Consider the following 8,516-nt stretch of genomic DNA (forward strand, 5'->3'; position numbering starts at 1 on the left):
AACTGTTATAAATAGGAGTCAGTTGCCAAGCTGAATTTTAATCATGTGATCATGGGAATGCTGCAATGGTTGTCAGTGTGAAAAACAGTCATAAGCCAATTTTCAGTAAGTTCGAACAGTCACTAAATGAACTGTTGTAAGTTGAGAACTACTGGTACCCAGTTATTGCCACTGCATGCTTTCTGGATTGGTGGCTTCTGTTGGTTTCCCGTATTTAGTGTTTGGCTGCCTTACCATGAAGTAGCAACCAGTTTGCCTCATTAAATTGAATATTGGCAGGTCCTGAGCTCCAATATGTTCAAAGCGCATTTTGCCAATTAATTACAGGTTTATCTGTTAATGGATTATTTTGATGTGTCAGGGAATTGCACAGCAGATGTCCAAATGAAGTCATAGATGCTGGTATGTTGTAGTTTTATATAAATAAATATATTTTACATCTATCTATCTATCTATCTATCTATCTATCTATCATGTCTCTCTATACGCACACAGACACACGAACACAGACACACACGTGCACACATGCACACACACACAAACTAAATCAGGGGTGTCAAATTGTCAGCCCGCGGGCCAGTTGCGTCATACGGAAGCCACATCCACCCCAGCTCCAGCAATGCAAAAAAAGTCACGATACGTCATGACAAGTCACGTGAAACGGTGAGTTTGACACCCCTGAACTAGACAGTCAGGCAAACAGGAGCATCATGAGGTAAATAATACAGAAGAAAGAGGCGGGACACCTCCACACCCACAGCAACCAATCACAGAGCAGATTGCCTCATGCAGGAGCCAGCATTCTCCAATCAATCAACCACAACTGTGTGTTCTGGCTCACTGCACAACCCCACAGCTCCAGCAACTACAATTAAATATCTTAACATGATGACTTGCCCCTTCAGAGCTTTGAATAATTAATGGCTGAAAAGTGACCGGCTGGGGCACTTTCTGGCAGGCAGGAATTCCAAAGACTCTTACACAGCCTTCACAAATGCTGTTTTCTCCTGGCCTTACTCCATGGACGTGAGAGTATTGGAAGCTGGTCTGTATCCCTGGAGTGATGGATAGCCATCCCTTGTAATTTCCCTCCAGCAATGAAGAAGAGTTTGAAACTGATGGGTTACCTCATCAGGGAGGGCTGTCTGTCTATATTGTGGGAACCCTAACCTTTCAATTAGATTCTAGTACTCCATTTACAATCATTTGATTGGCAACTCTTCAAAGTTATGATGGCACTGAAAGAGTGACTTATGACCAGCCCCCACACATATGACTGTCATAGCATCCTCATGGTCATGTGAACAAAATTTGGACGCTTGGCAACTGTAATGCATTTAGAACAGTCGTAGTGTCCTGGGGTTATGTGATCCTCATCTCTGACTTTCTCAGCCAATTTCACATAAGCAAAGTCAATTTACTATGACATTTATTTGCTGCCCATCTCCTAACGACTCTGGGCAGCTACTAACCATATGATTCAGTTAGCAACTGCAGTGATTCACTTAACAACCATGGCAAAAAAGGTCATAAAATCAGGCACTTAACATTGCTTTGCTTAGCAACAGAAATTCTGGTGCTAATTGTGGTTGTAAGTTGAGGACTACAGTCTGATGGGATAGAATTGTACAACTTTATGAAATGACAAAGTTTAATGCAATCCTCACATTAGAATCTAGAGCTAGATTAACCATTTGTATGTTTTCAACTTTTCCATTTTGGATGCTATAACTTCCTCCACTTCCTGTTGCATAACACATATTGTCATGTCCAGAATATCACATCCAGAGATCTTCCTTCCAACCCCATTTTTGACATCTTCCTCATTAAGTATTTTCGAAAAGCCTGATCTTAATTTATAAATTCTCAGTTGACCTAACATAGTAAAATAATTGCCTTGCTACCAATTCAATAATTTAGATTGTCATTTTAGTCATCAGTGCCCTCTGGTGGTTATTCATTGATATGAAGATTCAGTTTTAACGAAAAGTAGCCTCACGCTGCAATAAAAAAAGGATGTACATTCAATTTTGTAGCTACTAAGATTGTTGGAAGAGCAGGTACAAAACAGCCAGGGAAGTGATTGAAGCCTGAGGCCCCTTGTCAATCAACAAGAGTGCTGATTTACCACCAGTTTATCAAGTACTTAGGAGGCAGAGGGCTTGGCAGCACAAGCAAACAACAACCAGGGACTTAATAGCCAGTCATCAACACCCCAATCAACATCTAAAAAGCCACATAAATAGGTACCATATAAATACCACACACAGAACACCCCAAAGCACACACACTGCTAGAGAGAAGTTCCCTGAAGATGGGCTCCAGCACAAGTCCAAATGCTCAGAAGACAAAACCTCTGGTCCTGGTGACCCATCCAGATTGGATCCTTAACAAAAAGAGCCCCAAATGTTTTAGTTACATAGAAAGCTAGGTAAAGCCTGCCTTGAGTCAGACTCTGAGCTGCTGGTGAACAAATGGCCCAGTTCCTCCAGCTTTCTTTGTAACAAAACAGATCAGGCTATTTGGCAGTTTCCAAAATCCAATTCTTTTCCAAGAACAATTCTCATAATAAAGACCATTTTTACCCATAGACCACTTTTACCCAAAGATACAAAACTTCAGTCCTGTGAGAACTGTCTTTTTACACTTTTGAGGTGAAAATAGTTTTTCCATGTTTCAAAACCCCCCCCCAAAAAACATTTACAGGTAGGTCTTGACTTACAACCAAAACTGAGCCCAACATTTCTGTTGCTATGCAAGACATTTAAGTAAGTTGCACCCCATTGTACAACCTTTTTGCCACAGTTGTTAAGCAAGTCATTGCAATGTTAAGTGAATCATGCAGTTGTTAAGCGAATCTGGCTTCCCCCATTGGCTGAAAAAGTTGCAAATGGTAATCACATGACCCAGAGACATAGACCTATTGAAAAGGAATTATTCCATAGTAAGTATTACATATTATCCCACTTTCTTTAGTATAGAAAATGGGATAATATGATAGCAGTCTTCCAATATTTGAGGGGCTGTCACACAGAGGGCAGGGTCTATCTATTCTCCAAAGCACCTGAAGGCAGGACAAGAAATAATGAATGGAAACTAATCAAGGAGAGATGCAACCTAGAAATAAGGAGAAATTTCCTGACAGTGAGAACAATTGATCAGTGAAATGGCTTATCTCCAGAAGTTGTGAGTGCTCCATCACTAGCAGTTTTTAAGAAGTGACTGGATAGCCATTTTTCTGGAATAGTATAGGGTCTCCTGCTTGAGCAGAGGGTTAGACCAGAAGACCTCCAACTCTGTTATTCTATAGAGCTAAATTCTTTAGATATGAAAAAAAAATCTAACTGGTTGGTAGGGATCCATCTTTCATTTTGTTCTTTGCATCCTGACCTCAACCCTTTTGATCTTGAGAATGTTTATGATGAAGATATTCAGGGCAGCGTTTCAAAAATGCAAGGAATTGCCAATAGCCATTCACCCTACAAGGTTGCATTCTCCTCTCCCATCACAGCCATTTCCGGCTATTGTTTTGGATTCCTGTTTCACTGTTCAACACAATAGCCATTCCCCTTCTGCCTACTGGCTGACTCACTTCCTGCCCTCATCTTGGCTTATGGCCCAGCCTCTTGGAAAGACTAGCTTTCAAGAGAGAGAGAGAGAGAGAGAGAGAGAGAGAGAGAGAGAGAGAGAGAGAGAGAGAGAGAGAGAGAGAGAGAGAGAGAGAGAGAGAGAGAGAGAATTATTTCTGCTCTTCTGAATAGTCTCTTGAACTTCTCCTCAAAACTGTTGGCTGTAGATGGCACCAGAAGATCAGGAGAGAAATGTTAATGGGCCATCACAGCACCAAGGTCTCACTTGAGGCTTTGATAGATTGACACAGAGTTGTAAGGGATCCTGGAGGTCTTCTAGTCCAACCCTCCGCTCAGACAGGAAACCCTATACCACCTTCAGACAATGGTTGTTCAATCTTTTCTTAACCCCCCTCCCCCAGTGATGGAGCACCCACAACTTCTGGAGGCAGGTTGTTCCACTGATCAATTGTTCTAACTGTCAGGAAGTTTCTCCTTAGTTCTAGGTTGCTTCTCTCCTTGATTAGTTTCCATCCGTTGCTTCTTGTCCTGCCTTCAGGTGTTTTGAAGAATAGGTTGACCCCCCTCTTCTTTATGCCAATCTCTTAGATCCCCCTCACAGTTACTATATTGAGCTAGGTACTACCGATTCTATATCTGTACATTGATATAGCTTCAAATGTTTCTTTAGTTTCAAATATTTCTCAGATCTAAAAACCAGACATGACCCCCTTTGTGGTTCTGTTCACAAGAAACATCAACTCTGAGTTTGTTTCATCAAGGTTTACTGAATAAACCAGGGTGCAGAAGCCACAAAATCTAGCTTTGGACAATGCAATATGGAGTAAAGTGACAGACACATTGCGTGATGGTGTGGTGTGATAGTGGATGATTGTTTTTCTCACTAGGAAGATTTCTGGCTTCTGGGAAGGAAATTGTGTCACAACAAACTCCCTCAAGACATTTACTTCTTCTGAATTACAGATGGCACAAAATTTAGTGTCAGGAGGAATGCATCGGGGAAAATGTATTTTCTGATCCTGCTTGTTTGTTCACTAATCTCATCAGAGAAATCCTGCAGAAGGGGGCTGGCCTGTCACAGATCTTGCCTAGCTGGTGACCGACTCAAAGGAAAGTTGCTTCAGGCACTCAGACCTGGCAAACAGCCAAGGCTGGCTAAGGATCTTGGTCTGGTGCCAAAAAATGACATCAGAAAGGCAACCCTAGGCTGTGGTGCAGACTGCCTGGTCCGGAGAGAGGAAAAATAAAATGTACTTTTTCAACTTTCCCCAAAGTAGCTATTATGTTTGAAAACAATGGCTTAATGTCTGCCTTCTCAGCCTCTGTGAAACTGATGGTTTGGTTGGAAGCAGAAGCAAGCTGTATCGAGTGGACTCTTTTGTTGGTTTTAATATTGCCTTGGCATAAAGTTTCCATCCTATTTTCAATTTTCCCATGAGAAAAAAATGACCCGCATGTCATGAAATCTGTCCCGTTCCCCTAGAAGAAAATAAGGAGGGTGGAACTTAAAAGGTGAACTTGAGTACAGGTAAACCTTGACTTAGTTTAGTGACCATTTGAGGTTAACATGGCACTGAAAAAAGTGATTTATGACCAGTTTTCATGCATACAACTGTTGCAACATTCCCACGGTCATGTGATCAAAATTCAAGCACTTGGCAACTGGCATGCATTTATGACAAATGCAGTGTCCCAGGTTCAGGTCATGTGATTGCCATACGTGACCTTCCCAGCCAGCTTCCAACAAGCAAAGTCAATGGAGGGAGCTGGATTTGCTTAATGACCATATGATTCATTTAATAGCCATGGCAAAACAGGTTTCAAAATTGGGTGGGGCTCACTTAACAATCTCCTTGCTTAGCAATGGAAGTTCTGGTTCCAGTTGTGGTTGTAAGCTGAGGATTATCTGTATCCCTACCAAATTTGGCTGCAAATTTAGGCGGATTTGACCTTAGAGGGCAGCAAAGAGTCATCCAAACTAATAACTTTGCTGCCTCTAGTGGTCATCTGGAGTTTCAGATCTGTTAGCCCTAAACTGGGAGAGCTTTCAAAAAATCCACACCTGACTAACAGGGAAATATCAACTTGTTTTTCTCAGTAAGAAAATTCAAAGCTAGGAAACATCTGTGATTGGGAAAGATATCTCCCTTTTGATCTTAAAAAAATTGCTTTTTACAAAATGGATTTCAAACAGAATAGAAAAGCTTTAAGTTGCAGGGAATCACTTTATGGTAGGAAACTCAAAGGATTATTTTTGCTGGCTGGGGAATTCTGGGAAGTGAAATCTAGAGTAATGTCAAATTTCACAAGGATGGCGCATTTTATATTTTTGTGCCAAGTCAAGGATGGGTAGAAAGCAGCACACCTCACCACCAGAGACCAGAGAAATGCCTACAACCCAACATACTTGGATGGCATCAGCTTAGAAAATGCTGGCCTGAGTTTTTCTTAGCTTGGGGATGACTCAAGCAGCCCACAACAATAAGCAACACAATTTCCCCCTAAAATCCAGTAAAAGCCATTTCTGCAAATAAACACGGGTAAATAAGCAACGGGTGGAAACTCATCAAGGAGAGAAGCAACCTAGAACTAAGGAGAAACTTCCTGACAGTGAGAACAATTAATCAGTGGAACAGCTTGCCTCCAGAAGCAGTAAATGCTCCAACACTGGAAGTTTTTAAGAAGAGACTGGACAGCCATTTGTCCGAAATGGTGTAGGGTTTCCTGCCCGAGCAGGGGGTTGGACTAGATGACCTCCAAGGTCCCTTCCAACTTTACTACTTTACTACTTTACTACACCCTACCAGACAGAGCAATCTGCTGTGATGACAACTCTGCAGGCAGCAGAGACATGCACAGCTTGTAAACCCAGACAGCACAAAGAGGCCAGGACATTTATCCTTATCAGTGCAGCTGAAGAAAGCCAGATTTTGATGAAGTGGCTTCAAAGATCTTGTTTCCTCCAATCGAGGGGGAAACTCTGATAATAAGGCAGGCTTAAACAGTTCTTTATGCACAGTTCTTTGTTGCAAGGTCTTCTGTTCACCCCGTGCCATGGTTTAAAACCTGATACTTTTGTTTTGAATGTTGATGAACCCTAATAAAGACATTGTTAACAAAGTTTTTTTTTTGTGGGCCAACACACCCATCTCTATTGTTTTCATACATGCAAGTCTGACCAGTAGATCTAAGAAATTGGATACGTTTTCTTGCAGAGCCAAATGGAGTGTGTGGGAGCATGAATGCCATGCCGTGCCCATCCGTGGCACCTTAAAGCAGGATTCTCCCTACTTCATAGCCTCTTTTGGAGATTGCAAATGCAGCACTGCAAATCATCATACAGGCCAATTGTGTTTTGTTCAACAAGCCACAGTTAAGCAAGGAATGGTTTATCATATTGTTGAAGGAAAAGTCTTCATCAAGGTTCAGTCCAAGCCGGGAATAAACAACATGGCGACTGCTTTAGAAAGAAGGTTGCAGTTTATTGAAGAGGAGAGCCAGACAGAAAGATGGCTCTGGAAGAAAAGAGAGAGAGCACAGGTAGGGAGTGGGTTTTTATACCCTCTGGAGCTTTTGTTTGGAATTATTTCCTGTTCCTGTTTAAGGCTTTGCATTTCCTGTGCCATGTATTCTGACTTGAGCATGGGTGGTGTTATGTCCCGAGCCTTTGCAAACGGCTCGGGCGTTTGCAGGCAGTCCCGGGCAGGTGCAAAGCTGCCCGGGACCAGACAGGCTGTCGCCAGCGCCGTGCGCATGCGCGGGTGCTGGCGCGGGAAAAGTAACCCTTTTACCCGGGAGTTGCCTATATAAGAGGCTGCGAGGCGTTGGGCGAGGCTGAAGCCATCTTCCTGTAAGCTGAACGCTGAATAAAAGAAACTGAGAACTCCAGCTGCTTCTCGTGTCTGCTTCCCGCAAGGGAGCAAACACTTGGCGACGAGGTGGGATGCTGCATACCTGGAAGGAAGAAGTGTAAGCTTACCCAAGGAGCCTGAGCGGCGGAAAGAGGGGGAACGGCGTCGACTCGGCAGTGCCCGCCAATCCGGTGCGCATTCGGGGGTAGGCTGGATGATAGACCCGTCTCCTGAAGATCCGAAGATGGCGAAAATCGGAAGGCTTTCGGAATTCGACGTCTCACATCCAGAGCGGTGGGAGTCCTACGTATACCAGAATGGAGAACTACTTCAAGGCAAACCAAGTGAGGGAAGATAGCTTGAAGGCCGCCACCCTGCTTTGCGTGTGCGGCCAAGACGCCTTCGAAATCGCAGAAAACCTTGCAGCACCTGTTCCAGTAGAGTCTGTAAGCTACGCAGACCTGAAGAAGCTGATGAAAGAGCACTTCCACACCAAGGTGTCCGTTATCTCATGGCGCCACACCTTCGAGCAGAGGGATCAACGGTCCGGTGAAACAGCCAAGGAATACATCGCCGCGCTACGGAAGGCCGCCAATCCCTGCGAGTTCAAGGACCTCGAGGAACGACTGAGGGACCGATTCGTGTGCGGGCTAAGGCATCGAGAGCTACAACAGAGACTTTTTGCCAAGGAAGAATTACCTTCCAAGACGCCTTAAGGAAGTCACCGCAGAAGAAGCAGCAGGCGGCGCCATCAAAAAAACATGCGGTCCACCACGAATCAGAAACAGTGCAGAAGGGTGCGTCCTGGCACCAGTGAAGACGCCGACGAACTCGAGGGAGGATCCGGACGAGGAAGTCGACTACGTCTACACCCGCGAAGGAAGAGAACCAGAGGGAAGCTCTTCGGCTCCGCATCAAGTGCATCGGCTGTGGAGGTCGCAAAGAAGAACGACTGCAAGTTCCCGACTCCGCTACCTGCAGGGCATGCGGCAAACAAGGGCACATGCAGCTGTGTGTCTAGAGCCGACGAAAGGCAAAAACCAAGAAGAAGCCTGAAAGGTACCAGATTCCAGCC

Source organism: Crotalus tigris, unplaced genomic scaffold (assembly GCF_016545835.1).
Source record: "Crotalus tigris isolate CLP2741 ecotype Arizona unplaced genomic scaffold, ASM1654583v1 scf7180000017550.10884619, whole genome shotgun sequence".
Taxonomy (NCBI): domain Eukaryota; kingdom Metazoa; phylum Chordata; class Lepidosauria; order Squamata; family Viperidae; genus Crotalus; species Crotalus tigris.